This window comes from Pantherophis guttatus, chromosome 2 (genome assembly GCF_059756535.1).
Source record: "Pantherophis guttatus breed Tessera chromosome 2, ASM5975653v1, whole genome shotgun sequence".
Lineage (NCBI taxonomy): Eukaryota > Metazoa > Chordata > Lepidosauria > Squamata > Colubridae > Pantherophis > Pantherophis guttatus.
Window position 1 is genome coordinate 155,083,684 of NC_142064.1, and position 21,339 is coordinate 155,105,022.

At 41.5% G+C, this 21,339-nt stretch overlaps 1 long non-coding RNA gene across 1 annotated transcript; it reads left to right on the forward strand.

Moving 5' to 3' along the window:
• Positions 1-7,519: 7,519 nt before the first annotated feature.
• Positions 7,520-19,865, forward strand: LOC117662980 (uncharacterized). The gene is made up of 3 exons (XR_009621736.2): positions 7,520-7,705; positions 12,991-13,331; positions 15,562-19,865. It is a non-coding gene; the product is annotated as an uncharacterized LOC117662980 (long non-coding RNA).
• Positions 19,866-21,339: the final 1,474 nt, after the last annotated feature.

Sequence of the window (21,339 nt, forward strand, 5' to 3'; positions counted from 1 at the left end):
CACAAAAGCCTCTTTTGTCTTGACAATTGGCAGTTCAAACGTAAAAGGAGGATTCTGAGCTTTTATCCAACTGTGGGCTAGTGTGCAGTTAGACTGCGTACTCTTTTTTTCCCTTTCTTAAAAGGTAAGAATAATTATGAGTCTTTTCTGCAAAGTTTCTTTTAGATTTTTTTGAAACCAGGAAAATTAAAACCAAAACTTGTTTTATTTGTCTGGAAATGAAGACATACATTTATTGAATACTAAAAATACATCATTTTAAAACGCAGGCTGCTGTAAGGTTATCATTTTCACTGTTTAAAGCAGGGGGGTCAAACTCGCGTTATCACGTTGTCATGTGACATATCGCGACTTTTCCCGCCTTTGCTAAAACGGGTGGGCATAGCCAGCGGGTGACACATCTGGCCCGCAGGCCCTGAGTTTGACCATCCTGGTTTAAAGTTAATTTGTAGGAGCCCTTGGCTTATGACAATTGAACTCAAAATTTCTGTTGCTCAGCAAGATAGTTGTTAAGATTTGCTTCATTTTGTGACTTTCCTTGCCACAGTTGTTAAATGAATCATTGCAGTTGTTAAATTAGTAACATGGTTGTTAAGTGAATCTGGCCTCCCCATTGACTTTGCTTGTCAGAAGGCTGCAAAAGGCGATCACATGACCCTGGGACACTGCAACCGTCATAAATACGAGCCAATTGGCAAGCATCTGAATTTTGATCACGTAACTAGGGAGATGCTGCAACGGTTATAAATGTGAAAAATCGTCATAAGTCACTTTTTTCAGTGCCGTTGAAACTTTGAACAGTCACAAAACAAAAGGTATGTCGAGGACTATCTGTAGCTACCGATGTGTAAAACAATCTATTTCTGAAACACACAGAGAACAAAGGAAGATCTGGTTTTCTCAGCTGCAGGGAACAAACAAAATGAAGTCCCCCTTTGTAGTCCACAGTTGCTGTTATAACAACTACAAGGAAAAACGATTCTACTCCATTAAACCTCCAAGCGACCTGACAGAATGAAAGGCTACGGGTGAGGCCTACCTACAGCTGGCATTGACTTTATCGTCCAGATGTGCTAAGCCTCCGAGTCCTAGAATTCTCAGCCTGTATAACCCATATACATCTATTCTGAAATCAAACTTACTGCGTGCAATCCGATATACACCTGCAATGCAAGTTGTTGGAGTGTTTTTTTCCTCATTACAGGTCGCGCTAGAGCCAAAGGCAAGTGGCAAAAAGGGCCCTGAAAAAGCCCAATGTGTCTCTGTGTGTGCTGCTCAGCATCTCCTGTGGGACATGTTCCAACAACGCACTGCAAAACTGCGGTCTGAAAAGGCTCATGAAAATGGAAGATGCTTGGTACTACATTCTCTACTTCTGACACTACATTTAATTTTCAGCAACAGGATTGTTTTGTTTGCTAGTGGAAACACCACCCTGACAAAGATTCTCTGTAGAGAGCAAGCTACAGATTTAGGCCTCAAGAATGCCCTGCTCATCGATTTAATTCTATTTATAAGGCACCTATTTCTGAGGCAAAAACAGTAACAAACAGCATGCAAGGAGGAGAGTACAAAATGTGTTTTCATGTTGCCCACCCTCTTCCTAAAATTTCCAATTAAACAACCACAATGTTTTCCCCAAATCTGAGCCTAAGAATTATTTTATTATTTACTTTATTTTATTTTACTTACAGCGCATATAAGCTATTGAAACTGACTCTGAGGTGTGCATGTCTCCCCACATTACTAATTTGGGTTAAAATAAAACAGATTAAAAACACACCTTGCAAAAGTGATTATATAAAACCTGGGAATTAATAATCAAGTTACAAATAAAACTGGTCTGCTATCCAGAGGGACCAAGACTTCATGAAATAGCCAAGCCTTCAAAGCAGTGGTGAAATTCAATTTTTTTTACTACCGGTTCTGTGGACATGGTATGGCTTGGTGGGCATGGCAGGGGAAGGATATTGCAAAATCTCCACTCCCACGCCTCGGGGGCCAGCCAGAGATGGTATTTGCCAGTTCTCTGAACTGCTCAAAATTTCCACTACTGGTTCTCCAGAACCTGTCAGAACCTGCTGGATTTCACCCCTGCTTCAAAGTTGTTCAGAGGAGACCATGTGAACCATTGGGAAAATACAATCCCTAATATTTCTCTCTCTCTCTCTCTCTCTCTCTCTCTCACACACACACACACACACACACATCTCAATTCAGGTAATCCTCAACTTACAATCATTACTTTACTGACCATTCAGTTACAACAACACTGAAAATTGTGTCCTCTGGCCATTTTTCACACTTATGACCATTGCAGCCTCTCTGTGGTCATGTCATATGATCAAAATTCAGATGCTTGGCAACTGGCAGGTATTTATGACAATTGAAGTATCCTGCCTGGGTCATGTGATCACCTTTTGCAACTTTCTGACAAGCAAAGCCAATGGAGAAGCCATTCACTTATAACAGTGTCACTAACTTAACATTTAAGTTAGTGTTAAGTTAGTGATTCCCTTAACAACAGGGGCAAGAAGATCATAAAATGGGGCAAAACTCACTTAACTGTCTTGTTTAGCAATGGAAATTTTGGGCTCCATTGTGGTCATAAGTTCAAGACTACCTGTGTTTGGAACTCTCCCACAAAATGATAACATGGCCATAAGAGTATAAGTAATGTACAGTGTATGTCTCTTCAAATATTGAGGATAATGCCTTTTCCCTTCTTTTACTGTGACAGACATCACAATATACTTACACTGCTAGGACCATGCATTTTGGCTGAGACAAATACTATGTTCAAAACAGGGATGAAATTTAGCAGGTTCTAACAGGTTCCGGAGAACCGGTAGCGGAAATTTTGAGTAGTCTGGAGAACCAGCAAATACTACCTCTGGCTGGCCCGAATGGGTGGGAATGGAGATTTTGCAGTATCCTTCTCCTGCCATGCCCACCAAGCCACGCCCACAGAACTGGTAGGGAAAAATTTTGAATTTCACCCCTGGTTCAAAAATTAAATATAAAAATATAGTCGGGGGGAGAAATATTTGCTAAATAATGAAGCAGATAAGTACGAGTTTGAATACATAGAAGATAATCATTGCTGGGTCACACCTAATCTAAGATCTCATTTCTAATGGCAACCAGATGGCCATAGCATGCTGAATATCTAGAATCCTTTTTATATATATATTCCCTGATATGATATCTAGAGGTATATTGGTGGAGAACCTTTCAAAAACCTGATATATAATAGAATTGACATATTAATGACGGAATAATTTTATTATGACTACTAACCCGTCAGTGTTTATAACTATAAAATCATATTCCATATGCTATTTGTGATCACAAGAGATGCACTATTACAATAGGAATGCTAGGAAGAAAAAAACAGGGCATGTCCTATGAAGAAAGGTGGGAGGAGATGTGTATATTTAATCTGGAGAAAAGATAAAGCAAAACCAGCTGATAGCCATCTTCAAATATTGAAAGAGCTCTCATGAAGATAAAGCAAATTTATTCCTGTTGTTCCGGAAGACAGACCTGAAACAGTAAGTTCAAGTTGTAAAGAAAACAATGTTAGGTAAACATTTAGAAACTATTTCCGATAGTGCAAGTTTTTCAACAATGTACAGAATGAGTCAGACAACGGTAAACATTTTTTCCTCAGAGATTATTGGCTACAACCTTTCAGAGACCCAACATTCTGGACCAATAAGGGTTTTCTGTCTCAAATATATATTTGAGGCCTCTCTTAACTCTATGGCTTGTCTTTGAAATGTTGCCTTGACTACAATTGAATAATAGCACTGCAATTATCACTGTAAGAACAATTGGGAAAAGCATTCATTTTTTATGACATGCCACCTCAAACTTTTCTTCTCCAGAGCTTTCTTTCAGTTTTGACTACTGATTAGTCATTCCAAGTATTTGACTGTTTCTTCCACACTTTTTGCTTCTGAATTCCCTCCAATCTCCATTTTTAAAAGTCGAATATCACAGGTGTAGACCTGACCAGGTGGAGAAAATAAATCAAGGCTTCTGGGGACATCATTTCCACTCAGACCTGTTTCTTGACTCCCCTGCCTCGGTCCTCCACGAGTAAAAGGAAATAATGATTCGTGCTTTGATCTCTAGGATCTGAGAAGTAATGTTTTTCAGGGGCTGTAAGCAAAACACTATAATTTAGTACCAGACACAGGAAAGAATTGATATCTATGATTATAATGGCCCTGCATGGATAAGATATAAATTCTTTCTTTAATTGCTCTTCCTTACTTTTTGCATATGAGTTCAGCTGCTGCACAGTCTTCTCTGTGTTGTCCCATTTCCTGTCCCCTCCTCACCCTCCCTCCCATCCCAAGCAAGCTGCAAGATGAGGCTGTTCTTCCATTGCTATTGCGTACAATCAGACTCTTTGATCAGCCACACAGAAGAAGGGGAAGGAGGGACAGAATCAAAAGAACAGAGATCTCAGTTTCTCCGTGAAAGTCTTTCTTCTTCTTTCCCCTTATATTTTTTGGTTCCTGTTCTCTGACATCACTCAGTTTCCAAGCACTAAGCATGAGAGGAGCCAGCCTGCTGGGCCAAACTGAATTGGCCTTTAATAAGACCTTTCTCAGGATTAGCACTGAAGACAGGAGGGGGACAATCCTTTACTTCTGTGCATTGGGGGTTCAACACGGGCTGGAACCAGTGGTGAAATCCAAATTTTTTTACTACTGGTTCTATGGGCGTGGCTTGGTGGACATGGTGTGGCTTGGTGGGCGTGGCAGGGGAAGGATACTGCAAAATCTCCATTCCCTCCCCACTCTGGGACCAGCCAGCGGTGGTATTTGCCAGTTCTCCAAACTACTCAAAATTTCCGCTACCAGTTCTCCAGAACCTGTTAGAACCTGCTGGATTTCACCCCTGGCTGGAACTAAAGGAAAGAAGAGAAATAAAAAAATTCTCTCCCTCTCTGTAATTCCTGTCACTTTAAGACACTGTGCAGCAAAAATTCATAGGGTCATGAATATGGATTAATTATCACTCACATTTCTGCTTTATGTTAAAAGTGCTAAAGCCAATAGCCTGGCAGGACACCATAATAAAAGCCAGTCATTCTTCCCTGGTCCACTTTCATACCTCATGTTTCACAGTTAGCAACCTTCAGTACATATGGTTCAGCCTAGAATCATGACGTCATTTCAGCTGTTACCATTTCCTCATTATGCTTCTTTTTTTTTTTTATCCCTTTTGACTTGGTTAACTCTTGGCTTTACTTTAGCTTTGCTCCTCAATGTCTTCATTTGTCCTAGACAGGTGTGTCTGCCAACATACCTGCACTGATTCATCACAGCAAGATCTGAAGGAACACGTACCAGCCTCTGCTCTCCTTGAGGTTAAGCAGCAATTAGAGCTGCAGAATGAAAATTTAAGGAAAGAGTTTTCAGCTCAAGTTTGAGACTCTCCGGTTGCCAGGGGGCATGCAGATCAAGGTCAGTGCAGAAAAAGAATGGGTAAAGTTTGTGCCCTGATTAGTGCTGTAAAGCAGAGTATGAATCTCTATAATCACACATCACATAAGGAAGGTCGTTGCTCTGTGCTAGAGGACAAGCTTTGCATTCAGCAGATCCCAGAACAATCCAATCTCTGACATATCTAAGTAGGGCAGGGAAAGAGTCCAATTTGAAAAAAAGCCACTTCCGTTATTTCAGAAGGTAGCAATAAGGACAATACTCTGATTTGACAGAAGGCAGACATGCCAATCAGATGTTCTTTGCAAATTAAAAGGCACAACATTTGAAGTTTAGCTTTTCTCTAGATACTGTGACTGTATTGATGTCCCTTTCATCTATGGATTCTCTCCAGTAAAGCAACCAGGATGTTGTTTGTTTGTTTTGTTTTGTTTTTGTCTTTCCAATGACACCTTGTATCAAGTTCAGCAAGAACAAAAGACATATGAATAGTTTCTCTCCAACTGTTGGGTCTCGTATAGCCAAGTTAATACAGGCTAGCTAGGCCCTGGTGATGGATCAAATGTTACGGTAGATGATGAATTTCAGTAAAGGGGGGAGGTCAATTAGAAAGCCAGCAATTATCGTTGTCAAGCTAAGGTAGAAGAACAATGGGACTGGCGGATGCTTTTTTTTGGTCAGCCCAGGTGAAGTTAGCTAAGGACTTCCCAAGGATATTTCCTATGATCTTTGCTTCTTCATGCAATTTAGTAATAAGCCTTGTCTTTGCAGCGTACAAGACATAAGGAACAATCAATGATATCCTGGCCTGCAGAAGAAAACTAAAGCATGCAAGACAGATTCAGAAGTGTTTGGCTGAAGCAGCTGTGAGTGAACAGCTGGAATCAGTTGGAAAGGAAAGGGTTATAGAGGCTGAAGCAGGGCAACACATGTAGTCCAGCTGCTGTTTCTCATTAACTATTCACAAGTAGGTAGTTTACAGTTGGAAGTGTGTGTGTGTTTTACAGCCAGGTCTGCTTCCAAAGAAATGCAGAAAGGGCCCATGGATGTTTGAGGACTTCTTTCATTTGAGGGCCTGGTGGATGGATGGTTCGTATCCCTATCAGTCAAGAGACACTGTACAGCTTATTCTGCCATCCCCTCCTTAATGGCTTCTCAGTGGTAAGGAGAAAAGAGGGGAAGAACTGTAGGGAGAGGCCACCACTGCAACTAAGCACAATCCCAAGATTGCAGGAGTGAGGATTGCAAAACAAAAGCCTGGTCTGGAAGCAGTTTGGAAGCTATGCAGATATGATCTGCACCCAGGACAACCTGCAACCCCCTCGGTCTCTCAAAGCCCACCTTTTGAGAGGTGCATTCCGCTAATTCATTATGTGGCCTTGACCAATTGCCCTTCTCACTCTCCGGCCTCTTGGGTCAAGCAGAAACACGGTCACCAAGCTTCACCTGACGAACGTCAAAGCGCTGCAAGAGCTGGGAGCTCCACGAGCGGCCCAAAACCGGCCAAGGGGCAGAAGCTCTTGTTTTAGGAGCACTCAGCCGCAGCGGGAAGGCTGATAAACCGCGGCTAAGCATTTGGAGCGCCTGAGGGAAGAAAAAAAAAAAAAAAAAAAAGAGCTTCCCATTATTTGGAGCGGATCCGCTCCTCTCGCGTCCTGCAGGGTCTCTGGCTCCAAGTTGGCCCCGCTCCAACTAGTTAGCCTCGGGGGAACTGGGGAGAGCGGGAGTCTCCCAGGGACGGCTTCGCACCTGTGGGGAGGAGGCGCTGGATGCCAACGCCACGGGCGCCCGCAGGCCAGCAGCCGCGCCAACCTGCCCGCTTGGGGGAAAAAGGCGAGAAAGAGAAGCCGGGAAAGCCAGCCAGTTTCTCGCCGCCGAGCCACGTGTTTGCACAGCGCTCGGTTTGTTTGCGGACTTTTGTCAGGACTTGAAAGGCTACCCAGTTTATACAATGCTCGCTTCCTGTTCCTGCCCCGCCTGTCAGTGTAACCGCAGGACAGGTTCACCCGGGGAGCGTCCGTCGGCAGGCCGGGGTTGGCCCAAAAAGGGGAAGGAGGGAAGAAAGCCCTTGCGGCAGCTTGCCTCGCCCTGCTAAATGGGATGGGAGTGGGGGAAGGGGAAGATAAACTCTCAAGGAATCCAGACGTTTGTTCAGGAAAGGTAGACCGCGAACTTTCTTTTATAGGAGCCCGAACGCGCCGTCCCCTTTCTGCCGAGAGCTTCTCGGATCCAGCCGGGGTGTGGTACGTCCGCCGTATGAGTAAATATTTGAGAACTCGCGGTCGGGAGGAGAGCCATTTAACGAGGCCTCCTCTGCAAAGGTCGGCGAGAAAAATAAAGGCAAGAGCCCTCTCTCTGGAGCACCCTTTAGCCTTCGGGGAGTGGGGGGGGGGGGGGCTATCTGGTTTGTCCTATGAGGGGGAAGCGGCTCCCATGAGCCCCAAATTTATTAAATTTATATGCTGCTCATGTCGCTGTTTTCTACTCTGGGGGTGTGAATATGACTGTTGCTGCGCTTTTCGTCCTGTCCCTGCAGCCGAGGCCTTCCCGGGGGTTCCCTGTTTCCTTTTCCCAAACCTCCTTACGGCTGCTTCCCCACACCTCCATCCAAAAACCGAGGAGGTTGACCGGGGCATCGCGGTTTCTAGCTGAGAAGAAAGGGCAAAAAAAAACCATCACGAAGTTCTCCATCCGTGGATAGTTTCGTTGGATGCTTTTACGATATTTAACGTTCGCAATTGCATAGGCAGCAAAGTCTCGGCACCGTTGAAAAGAGCAGAGAAATGCTAGCGGGAAATAGGCTGAACCTGGGTTCCCAAAAAATTCCAGGGTTTCTATTGGAATCTTGGGAAGAAACTGAACTGGAGCACCTCTGAGTTAAAGAGTTTAGGGTTAACGTGAAAGTACGTAAAGGAAGGAGAGTTCCCCCCTTTTAAAAACCTTTTCTTCCAGCTTTTGCTTACCAAATGCTATTTAAAAAGAATCCTGGCCATTCTGGTTTATTATTAAACAATAGCAAACACAAAAAAAATGTATTTAGGTATTATCTTTTATTAGGTTCAGTCGAAATGGCTCAAAAGAATGTGTAATGTTTGAAATGCTCTGTTGTGCAAAATCTGGTCCTGGACCCATTTAACCCTGTATCCAAAATACAAGTAGACTAATTCACCTTGATTCATACATCAGGCATTTTCTAGAGATGAGGAATGTGATCTTCTTGGAGAGTGCTTGATTGCTGCTCTCCTTACCCCTTTACTATTAACTGCATCAGTGGTCCTTATTTTCAGTCAGAGTCTTAAAATAATCGGACTACCTACTAGTCAGTATCCTATTTCTATCCTATCTGTAAGCACCACCTTGGATAACAGAACCTTTGTCCAATAACACCTTATCCAAGCTATGTAATTTCTGAACGTTTTTGCCATTTCATAATAAAAATTCAAGTTGTGTTGAACAAAGCATTTTAACTTTCTTATCCATTACTAGCAGTATAGCGTATTCTCTGAATCTTGAGCTTTGTGAAGTTAACACTCAGGTACACATGACAAAGGAGTAATCATCAAGCTTGGGAGAAAGTGAGGTCTCTGTGCATGCTCAGTGGCAGCCACATAATGTTAAGTGTTAGTTGGGGTGGATGAAGGGAGATTTCCAGAAGAGAGCATGATTAACAACTGGCTGGAGAACTTGTGTTGTAATATTTGGTCCTGGCTCATACTTACGTTAATCTGTAAATTATGATAGAAAGCACTTGAAACGTCTGTGTATAGCATCATCATAGTTTCTGGGCCCTTATAGTCATTAACCGTTAATGTTTTTGTTCCCATCATGTTGGAACATCATGGATATTTCTGCCATAATTTCATAGACTTGTTCACTCAACTGACCTAAATTTGGAAGACAGTAGAGGCAAGTAAAAAGTCAGCTTGGTAAGGAAAAACAAGACAAGAGAGAGCAGATAGTACTCCTGAGAAGGTAAAAACATGAATGGTGAATTTGGAATACTAAGGCAAATTTTTACCTATATTTGTGAATTCTGATGAAAAAACTATAACCTTAAAATATTTACTGCTGCTGTTGTACCTTCTGCTGCATTTTTTTGTCAATTCCTTTAGGATGGTGATAAAACCATTTAATTACGCTTTCTGTTCCAATCAGAAAAAGTTTGATGTAGTGGTTAAGGCATCAAGTTAGAAACTAGGAGACAGTTCTAGTCCCATCTTAGGTATAAAGCCAACTGGGTGACCTTGGGTGAAACACTCTCAGCCTTAGGATGAAGGTAATGGCAGCAAACCACTTTTGAAATATTGACAAGAAGTCTGCAGGGACCTGTTCATGCCTTCAACACTGAGTTGAAGTTGCAATAGCCGCCTTTTTTCAGTGTCATTCCAGGTGAGAACAGCTTGTGGCTTGCATGTCATATAGCATTGATTCCCAGATACACATTGCAGTCCTGCCCATGTCACTGCAATCATGAACATTGAAAGCATGAACATCATGATTTCTATGCCCACCAATAGAAAGCTCTTGGTGGTGGATCCTTAGTGACCCTGTGACATCTGTTGCATTCATACAGCATGCTAGGGCCAAAAAAATTAGCTGCATTATGATTTAGTGGAATGTATAATTACAGGTAATCCTCGAGTTGCGACAGTTCACTTAGCGACCATTCAAAGTTACATTAAGTACTTACGACACAGTCCAAAGTAACAAATGTTGCAGCACCACGGCAGTCGTTCACCCTTATGAATGACGGCAGAGGCACTACAACATTCGTTCTGCCTATTTCCAGGGGTGAAATGCTCCTGGTTCGGACCGGATCGGGCAATCCGGTAGCGATTGTGGCAGCTGGTTCAGAGAATCGGTAGCGATGGTGGCATGAGGCTCCCCCCACCCACCCAGGTGTCGTTACTTCCTGCTTTTAAAAGGTTAAAAAAGGCTCTGACAATTGCGAGCCACAGCTGTGATCGTCAGAGCGTTTTTTTACCTTTTAAAAGCATTTTTTCTACAAACTATTTGCCCGAATAGGTTGTAAAAAAATGCTTTAAAAAACAACAAAAAAAAAAGTTGGCCACGCCCACCCAGTCACATTACCAACCCCCCCCCACCAAACCACGCCCACAGAACCGGTAGTAACAAATTTTACATTTCACCACTGCCTATTTCCTATCCCTCCCTGCTGGGTCTCCACAGGCCTAGTGCTTGTGTAGACTCACCTTGCGAAGATCTAGAGAGCCTTCGGTTTCTTGGCCTGCTTCGGTGCTTCAGGCCTTTGGTTCGTTCACAGAGAATGGAGGCCTAAAAGTACCGCGAGATCACACGGGATCAGTAGTGCGACATCCGCACAATTGATTTCATGGGCTCTCACGGTATTTTAGGCCTCTATTCTTTGCAAAAGGAGGCCTGGATGAGATCTGCAGCAAAAGGCTTTGCAAACAGAGGGAAGGACTGAAGCACCAAAGCCTTCCCTCTGTTTGCAGACACTTTCTCTGTCTTTGCAAAAAGATTTTGCTGCCAAGAACGAAGTCCAAGAGGGCCGCATGTATCCCTCCTGGCTTCCGTTCTTGGCAGCAATTTTTTTTTTTTTTTCAAAAACAACTGGAGCCTATAAGGGACGCAATATCTCATCCTTGCAGGCCTCGGCAAACTTTGCTAAAGGCGAAACCCCAGCAGAGAGGCTGGAGAGGAGACAGCTCTCTTGATCATTGAGATCTACATAAGGTAAGTGACCCAGTCGAGCAGGATTGGAGTGTGGGGGAGGAAGCATGAGATATCTCAGTGGGTTGGGAAAGGCCTTGGGTGTCGGAAACACTAGGCCCTCCCATAGCCTTCTCCACCCTGTGGTACCTCGTGCACTTAACGACCTGCACATTCGATTAGCAAATGCATGGGCGAAAGGGAGTGATCACGTCCAAGTTATGTGATTTACGAAGTCTCAGGTTATGAATGTAATTGGCAGGCTCCATTGCATTCGTAACTTGTCTATTACTTGTATGTACTCAGATAACCCCTCTATGACCTTACCAGAGTTTTTACCGTTAACAGGTCAAAATCCCATGCAATCTGCTTTTTTTTGCTTTCCAATTTCTCAGTTATTAAATTCTGCGAGCTCCATTTGGTCTTCACCAGGCCTCACTTAACCTCAGACCATCCTGTTCATCTTCCCTGATAATGGGCATAAATTAAGTCATCTGGGCTGCAACAATCCAGTTGACCATGAGGGGGCAGCCAAGGGCTAGTGTTTTCCCTTTCCCTTTGCAGCCCTTAATGATTATCCAAAGTTTGGCTGCCCACATAGGTAACCCTACATGATTTCATTGTAGTGCTGTGTCAGCCATAATTTGTCTAGAAGCCATTGCAGAGCACAGCCATTCAAATTAGATCACTTTATTTTAGCATTGGGTGTTTTTGCACAAATTACTCAATGCCCTTAAATAGCTTTTACGTTGGATAAAAAGGTAGAAGGCAGAAACAAAAGAGAAGATGGGCTCATGCACTTTTAATATTTGTGTACTAGAAGAGATTTTAGCCCATGAGTAGCTGTGCTGGCTAAAATCCCCTGTTGCTTGCAAATATTAAAGCTGCAGGAGCCCTTTCCCCTTTTCCATCTGATCATCTCAGATTTAACTATTCCATATGGGAAACTAGTAAAAGTGGGCAACCGGGTGCCTTTTGACTCCTGTAAACTCAAGGCTGCATGACCTAAAGGAAGGAATTACGAGGATTGTAGCCCAAAACATATGGAGGACATCAGGTTTCCTGAAGCTTGAAGAGAAAGGTGATACTATTAAGATTTTTAGCTGTTGTTTTCTAAAAGAAAGGAGAGAATAATATTTTCCAGTTCCTCATTGTTTTCTGAAGATTTCTCACATCTCTTAAAACACATGGATTGACATGCAAGTAAATTTACATGGTGGTGGGGGGAGCATTAGTCATCACAATGGTGCTAAAAAGTATGTTCCACTGTAATAATAATAAATATTATTATTATGCTCCCACATAAATTAAATATAAATTAGTAGACCATGAAGTGGTTCCATCTTGAGACATACCCTTGGGCATGTTCACACATACACTGGAGGTTTTCCAAAACTGCAGAAAACATTTGATCTAAACTATAGGACAGAACTTTTCTATGTATGAACATATCACTGCAAAGCAATTCATTAAATATCAACTGTTAAAATATAAGCAACGAAGTTTGGTATATCAGGTTCTGAACAATTTTCAGAACAACCAAGACTTCAAAAGATTTTGGAAGAGCAGAAGTAAGATTAAACCTCCCTCCCCCCACACACACCTTTGGGGGATGGTACAAGCTATTCAAAAGAGGGGAGCTCCCACAGAGCATGCTGGTTGCTGCTGCTGTCCCTCACAATAGGTGGGGACTGTCAGTGGGTATTCTCTTCTCTCCTCTCAGACTGAGGGGGTGGAAATCTGTCTGGGAAAGGCATCTTGCAGATATAGTAAACCTAGTAAACCTGTTTTCTTTTTAATCTATTCATTTATTATTTTATGGTCTCTCACACAGTCAGCCAGATGTTGAGACTGGATTTGGCATTTTGATCCACCTATTGAGTCGTTCCCAAGGACAGATGTGGATATTTGATGGTGTTAGAGGTATCACCGCAGGATGGAAGCATCTAGTAAAGCTGCCTTTTGCAATTGACTGATGGTGAATTTGTCAATGCTGATGGTGTTCAAGTGGCGCTCCAGTTGTTTTGGGATTCCACCCAAGGTACCTATTACCACAATGGCACAGTGGTTAGAATGTAGTACTGCAGGCTACTTCTGCTGACTGCCGATTGCCTACAATTTGGCAGTTCAAATCTCACCAGGCTCAAGGTTGACTCAGCCTTCCATCCTTCTAAGGTGGGTAAAATGAGGACCCAGATTGTTGGGGGCAATAGGCTGACTCTGTAAACCACTTAGAGAGGGCTGTAAAGTACTTTTTTTTTTCTCCACTTCTTTCTCATTTATTCTGCCGTCTCCAAGTATTCTTACATCCTTATTATATTTTATTAATTTTTATTTTATTTTTGTGGGATGATGGACATGTGTTTATCCCAAACATGTTTTAATTTTGTTACTGAAGATTGACCTACTACCTCTTCTGGAAGTTGGTTCCAATTTTCTACTACTCTTTTTTGTGATGTAATACTTTCTAACATTACTTTTGAACTTCCCTCCTGTCAATCTGAGGTTATGATCTCATGTTCTTGATTTTTGCTTACTATTGAAAATGCTGCCTTCTAGAACCTTATTCACACCCTTAATATAGTTAAATATTTCAATCTTCCTTTCCCTTCTGTCCTCCAGGGTGTACATATTCAGCTCCTCCAATCTCTCATGAATCCTGATATGTTTTGTTCCTGAGACCTTATACCATTTTTGTTTCCTGTCTCTGGACTTGCTCAATCTTATCATTTTTTTAAGTGAGGTCTCCAGAACTGGACACAGTATTCAAAACAAGGTTTGATTAAAGCTCTGGATCATATAGGATTTTATAAGTAGCAAGTAAGATCCTGAATTACAATTACTGTGGAACATTGTGGCCATGGTTCCCATATTGTAATGGCCATGTTATATTGCCTATGTATAATTTTAACTCTATACACATAAATATTTGAGGATATCAGTAAAATATTCCTTGAAAGTTGAATAATTCGTTTTAAAAATATGCTACGTCTTTGTGGGTGAACAGAAGGATAACATCATAACATGACTGTTACCTAATAAATTCAATTTATCTGAGGCCCTGATAACAGTTGCTCTCTTTCCATCATATCTCATTGGCTCGGCTCTCAGTGGCAAATTGCAAGTATGTGGTGGTGTCTAAACTAACATTAGAAGTCTGCGATAGGCAATAGAACTTTCCATTGTCAGATGGAAGTGTTTTATAAGGTGCTACCAAAGAATTTTGCTCATCTAAAATACTGCATGTAAATTCTAACACAGCTCTGTAAAACAAATGCTATAAAAAGGCAGACAGTGTGCTATTGCTTTCTTTATATAGCACAATTTGGAAAGATGATGAAGCCCTTGCAAAGATAGTATTTTTGTGGAAGGTGCCAAAAAAAGGACTTGACATAAAGGATATGGCTGACAAACTCAACCAACTTCTTAAGAGAAGATAGTTCAGTATTATATGGAGTGTCAAGACACAAGTAATTCTCATTTAGGGACTACCTTGTTTAGTGACAATTCATAATTATAATAGTGATGAAAAAGAAACTTCACAACCAATCCTCACATTTATGACTTTCACAGTTCTATAAATCAAAGGAAAGCTGAAGTCATATCATGAACACAGTTACATTTTCACTTAGCAACCGCTTTACTTAATGAGCAAGTTGTTAGTCCCAACTGTTGTCACTAAAAAAGGATTATCTGATGTAATCTCCATTATAATATTTTGTGGAGTTCCTCAGGGGTGGGCTCCAAAATTTTTTACTACCGGTTCTGTGGGCGTGGCTTATTTTGTGGGCATGGCTTGATGGTCATGTGACAATTCTTTAGGATTTATCAGAGGTACTGGTCTACCAGGCTTTTAACTGCTTGCATAGCTGTACCAGTCTACCCATTTATTTTTGCAGGCACTGGTCTACCCATTTATTTTTGCAGGCACCAGTCTACTCATGTATTTTTGGAGGCACCAGTCTACCACCAAACTGTCTTTTACCGCTGTAGGGCGGCCCTTTGAAGCCCCACGGCAAGAGTTTAAACAGTTTTTCCTTATAGCCCATCAGCTGGGACTCAGGAGGCAGCAATAGATTGGGGGTGGGGCCAAATAAAAGGTAAGAATAATGCGGGGGGTGGGGGGGCAGGGAGGGCAGAACCGGTTCAGTGACGTTGTATCGTCACCGCTACCAGCTCGGCGGAACCAGGAGGAACCAGGAGGAACCCACCACTGGAGCTCCTGGAAGCATATGATATTGTCCAGTAATGAAATTGCTAGCTTCTATGTACTATGAACATTCTGTCTAAATAGAGCCTATATCTAGATATAAATTCATCTGCCCAATTATTGAAGATAGGCTGCTAAATCATTTTAGAAAGGACTGTTAGCAAACATACTGACTGTATTGTATTTCATCTTTAGCAGAGTGAAGATGAAGCAGATACATGCCCAGGATATTTAGGTATTAAATTTAAAAAGAAAAAAAGAAAACAAAAACAAAAAAAGAGTCAGCACTCTCCATTATGTTAAGTGAAATGTTTCCCTACAGGATCTGGCATTTTCCCACCCATCCTGATGCATCAAAAATGCAATTGCCTAGGTGGGCAGAAAGTAGATTACATCAGCACTTTTCTGGCTTTTCGTCTGATGTTTAACCATAAGGATGAAAAAGATTATTTCCCCTCCATCATTGTAAATTATGTTGCTGAAATGAAAGAAACCGTTTTTCTGTATGAAAGGACCGCCAAGCAATTTCCCAGTTTGAGATTCGAAAGGCTCCAGAATAATGTAGCGCTAAACGAATGCACTTTGCATCAGGTTCTGGTCCTTGGGTTCCAGAACTCAGCAGGAAATTGAACCCAAGGAGCTTGAAATCTGTCCGTCCAAAGATTCAGCAGCCATATTATAAAGAGCAAACGCACTGAATTCAACTATCACACCACAAGACAAACCTGCAGAAAAGCTACCACATCACAGCCTTCCAAGTAAGAATCTGAAGGTTAAATATTGATCTTGAATTGCACCCTATGGAAGATGATCATTTCACTGGGCCTGACATGGCACCGTCACTAGTGGCAGACAATGCAACAAATGGGCAATATGGCTGCTGTTGTCTAAAATCACTTTGAAATATACCTTTAGCCTCAGCCAGTATGTTGTAAGCTATTAGCTGCTAAGTGTTTTCTAGGGAAGAAGAAATTCCACAGCTATGGCTGATATTCCTCTGTTATTATTAGCATTGCTAGCCTACATGTCTTCTTCTGTTCCCAGGTCATGCTTACTCAGCCTTCGCTCCTGTGCTCTAAACCCTCCAGCACTTGGAACAAAGCATGAGCCTCAAAAGAAATCATCTCTTTGGACCGTATTTGAACCTTTCTTTCTGATATGTCCGCCATGCAGCATATTCAATCCAAAAGCAAAGGATCCCGTAAGCCTTGCAGATAGGGCGAGTTTCTAAAGCCAGTGGAAAAAGGGCAACAAATGTCTCTCAAAGGGCTGAGCGTGTTCAAAATGCACCTCGGAATAGAACTCTGACCAAGACCTATGCGCGCTGACGTCTTGTTTGGCTGCATCGATTCTCCACACTGCATGCTGCGTGTCATTCCTTCTAGCAAACGATCTGTGCAAGTGGAGCAGAGATTTACAATGGTTGACAGCCAGCCCCCTCCTCCCCACTTGTAACACAGTGTTCCCATCGATCCTCTCGGACACTGACACTCTGAAAATGAAACGAGTGCCTTGTTCCCATTGGCAGCGAGGAAAGATTCTTCAATATTCCTCCAAGCAACAAGGCAACGGCGGCAGCAGCAGCCACCAACCACACAACAACCCCCAGCCCTCCGCAGGAGCCCAGCCTGTGTGCCAACACCACATCACAAGCACCACAATTCACCACGCCCCTCAGCAGCCACCACAATTGCGGTGACATCCAAACTGCCTCCAGCCATGGCAACTTGCCACCTGCTAGACTAGAGCATCATAACTTCCTGCTGCATCTCACCGTGACTTTTGCAACCAACCAGCCACACCGCACCCTCTGGCAATCAGCTGCTGCCGCATGGACGGGACAGTAGCAGGTTTCAGGAGGAGAAAGACGTTGAATGAACCTAGGAAGTAAGGCACACCCACAGAGGTGAATGTTAGAAATACAATGCGAGGGGTTTCGGCCTCTATTTAAGTCCCCAAAGGCAACAGAAAGGCAAAAGAGAAGGCAAGGTCACTAAGTTTATTTGTAAAAACAAAACAAAATTCCAAACACAACAATAAATCAAATAATAAATCATTAAAAAGTGCTTTAACCAGCAGGGGGGGAAAAAATCTCTTTCCTTTGCAAGAAATAATGTTCTTTGTGCTGCAAGTTTTTAATCGGTGTAATTATTATATAGAATGCACAAGTAAAGCTTTACTTGATTAATCAGTGCAAGACAATTATAATCACTAGAGTACTAGCTAAAAGGTTTGTCTGTTTATTTTCTGAGGCTTGCTTTGCCTCTGATGTAATACTGTAGCAAGGAATTTAAAGGAAGAGATTGATGGTGGCCTTTCCTTCCGCCAGTAAGTGGTAGGCTTGTTTATTAAATTGTAAATTATCTTGCATTCCCTTCTGTATCTCGGAAAGTTATCTACCTGCATATTCATTTAAATGGGGGGTGCATTGGGGCTTGTAGGTACAGCAGGTCTGCCCAGAACTGTGGTCTTAATTGATTACTCAGTAAAGGCTGCAGACCTACCATGCTGCTGTAATAGTATTGATGATTGATTAAACAAAGGAAGTTGGTTAATCATCTAAACATGCTTAACCTGCTTGGCTATGTGTCATTTGTACAATTTGTTATCTTTTTTTAAAAGTTCTTCTGGGCCTCATTTGTTTAAATGCCAAGAATTTAAGTCTGCTCAGTCTGTTGTCCAGTCTGGGAGTAGGAATACTTGATGCCATTATTGTTAGAAGTTGCAAGGGATGTTTGCAGTGGCTAAGTTACACATTCTCCCAAACCGTAGTTTTATGTAAGGGTAGCCTGTTAATGAAGCTACAGTGGCTGAGCTTACCCATCCTATAAACCGCTGGATTTATGCCACACACTAAGTCAAAAACCAGATGAATCACTTGCGTAGCCTAATGTGTGAATCAGAGCAGTGGAAGAATAAAAACTAGCCAAATTACAGCATTAGTTTACTTGTGCAAAGTAACAATGGACTTTGAAAGTGTTTTATAAACTGCAGTGTGTTTTAAATCAATTTAATCTATGAGAAATCACACACTGACATTTTCAAAAAGGTGTTTCACTAAAAAACCGGTCCATTAGAACTAGTTGAGAGGTTCAGTGTGGCTGTAAGTAAGAATGATGGCCCACTGTGATGTACACTTCCTCTAGAAAACAAAGGTCAGTGGCTGGTAGCCAGAGGGCCTTCAAGCATGGCTTCTACGCCAGGTTCCCAGTCAACGGATCACATTTCCTCAAAGTCCCATGACAAAGGAACAGACATTTTAGACAAATGGCAATATGAAACTTTGTGCTTCAAAATTTTTATAGCTGGTTATGGGATCCACACAGTGCTTAAGTCCTATGACAAGTAGGAATTAAACCCTGCGGATTTAGGTACATGCTCAACCAGAAACCCCACTATGCGTAGGGCAGCTGTTATCTTCCATCTACAGTAATTTTACACCCAGGATTGAAACTCTAGAGGAAGACTAAGATACAAATGTAAGCCAAAATGGGTTTAGCAGCCCATAGATACAACAAAATTTAGGTCATACTGGCCATGGGTATTTGTATGGAAGACTTAAACCTTAGCAGATCTGCACATTTGTGTTTTTATGACAACTGCAACATCACCCCACCAGTTCTAGATACAGAAGATGCATATCCATGTTAAAAGACCTACGGTGGTTGCCAACTCAGTTCAGGCACAATTTAAATGCTGGTTTTCACTTTAATACCTTCAAACTGCTTATGATGTAGCTATCGCAGGGACTTAAGGATGCACTTGAGCATATTCTTCACCTAGAATATGTCAGAATCAAATACAAACTTTCACATACAAGTAGTCCACTTTTGTAGTTTCAATTTCCATGTAGTTTCCATTTCAAGACCCTAATTTAACAAGAAAAAAAAACCAGTTCAGATGTTAATATTAGTTAACATCACATTATTTTTGGGATTTTTGCTATTTTGTTGTTAAGCTAAACAGTTGTTGTGAGTTTTGGCTCAGTTTACAACCTTTCTTGCCACCGTTGCTAAGTGAATCATTACAGTTGTTAAATTAGTAACACGGTCCTTAAGTGAATCTGACTTCCCCATTGACTTTGCTTGTCAGAAGGTGGCAAAAGAGGACCACATGACCCCCGGACATTGCAACCGTCGTAAGTATGAGCCAGTTGCCAAGTGTCTGACTTTTGATCAGATGACCATGGGGATGCTCCAGCCATCATAAATGTGAAAAATGGTCATAAGTCACTATTTTTATTGCCGTTGTAACTGCAGTCACTAAACAAAAGTTGTAAGTTCAGGTCTACCAGCATAACTCCCAATTTTCCTTTGCTTTCAGAAAGCAATTGAATTGGTATTATTGCAGGGTGCTTTTGCCTTTAATTTCGTTTGGGCAACCAATATAGTTAGCTGATTGTTATCATCATTTCAATTGTTTTTATTTTCTTTTTTTTTCTTCAATGCACTTTATTAAGCTTTTATTGCATTAAAAACATAAAAAATTATTTCACTCAACAACAGCTATTTGTGTTTTTCTTGTGACGATAATTCGTGCATTATTTACAAAAATTAAATTGTGCATATTTACATTCTTATTTTATCTATTACTTATACTTAATAACTATCTATCTTTAATCTATCTCCATTCTATCCAGTTATACCACTGTTCCCACACATTGTAAAATATCAATGCCTCTTTATCTTTTAGACTCAGCATTAATTTGTCCATTTCTGCACAATTCATGACCTTTTGTATGACCTGTTTCTCTGTGGGTGTGCACATCCGCACACTCAATTGTTTTTATTTTCATATATCTCGCTATATGTTGTCTAGAATCCATACGGATTGATATGGCTTATAAATATTGTTAAATTAATGAAATAAATGAAGACTCAACAGGATGACTCACATGGTTTGAGGATCATGATCAAAGGATAACATTTGTTCAAAGGAAACAGAACTGAACTGAAAGAAAAATTCAGGGGAAGTACACAACGTTAAAAGTATTCTCACTAGCTCAGAAATTCAAGTGAATAAATTTGGAGATACAGTTGAGAGCATCTGGTTAAAATAAGCAATAGAGTAGTTAGAACTATAGCCCACCTAACTATGGGGAAGAGATAGATAATGCTACAGATTTTTTTATAGAGGCATCAAAAATTAATATTGGGGCTCTTTAATCATTCCAAAGCTGAAAGCAAACTCCATCCAAGGAATTCTAAGACTTTTTGGTTTATCTTGCTAACTACTTTCTCTTTCAGAAGGTACAAAAAGGCACAAGAAAAGCCCTTATTTTTGATTCCATGTAAGTTATGACAATAGGGAGCATGATGGCTCAGCGGTTAAAGCCACTGAGCTTGTGTGCTGGAAAGCTGACAGGCCAGGGTTCAAGACCTGAGCGCCTTGTGATGGCATGAGCTTTTGCTACTTGCCCCAGCTCCTGCCCACCTACAAGTCTGAAAGCATGCAAATGCAAGTAGACAAATAGGTGCCACTTCGGTAGGAAAGTAACAGCTTTCTATGCGCCTTGGCATATAGTCATGCCGGCCACATGACCACATTGTCATTGGCTACAATGCCCTTGGTTACAAAAAAGGGATGAGCATCTCTCCCTGGAGTTGGACATGACTGAACAGGGGAAACTTTTACTTTTACCTTTAAGTAGTAAGAAGACTTAGCTATGGAAGTGGAAGTAGCAAGAACATCAACCATAAAGTGCTGGAGTACTTGATTGTAAGGAAAAATAAAACTCAGCCTAATGAAACACGTATTTTGAATTTCAAGAAGGTGAATTTTAATAGAGTGGTTCTAATTAAGCTTCCATGGCAAAAGAAGATATTAGAAGCTCACCATGAGTAGGAGTTTCCTTAAAAAGGATATTCTAAAAACAGAACGACAAGCAATTTGAATAAGAAAAATGTAGAGGGCAGCAGAAGAAGCCAATGTAGTTAAACACACATGCACACAAACAAACATAGAGTTAATCTG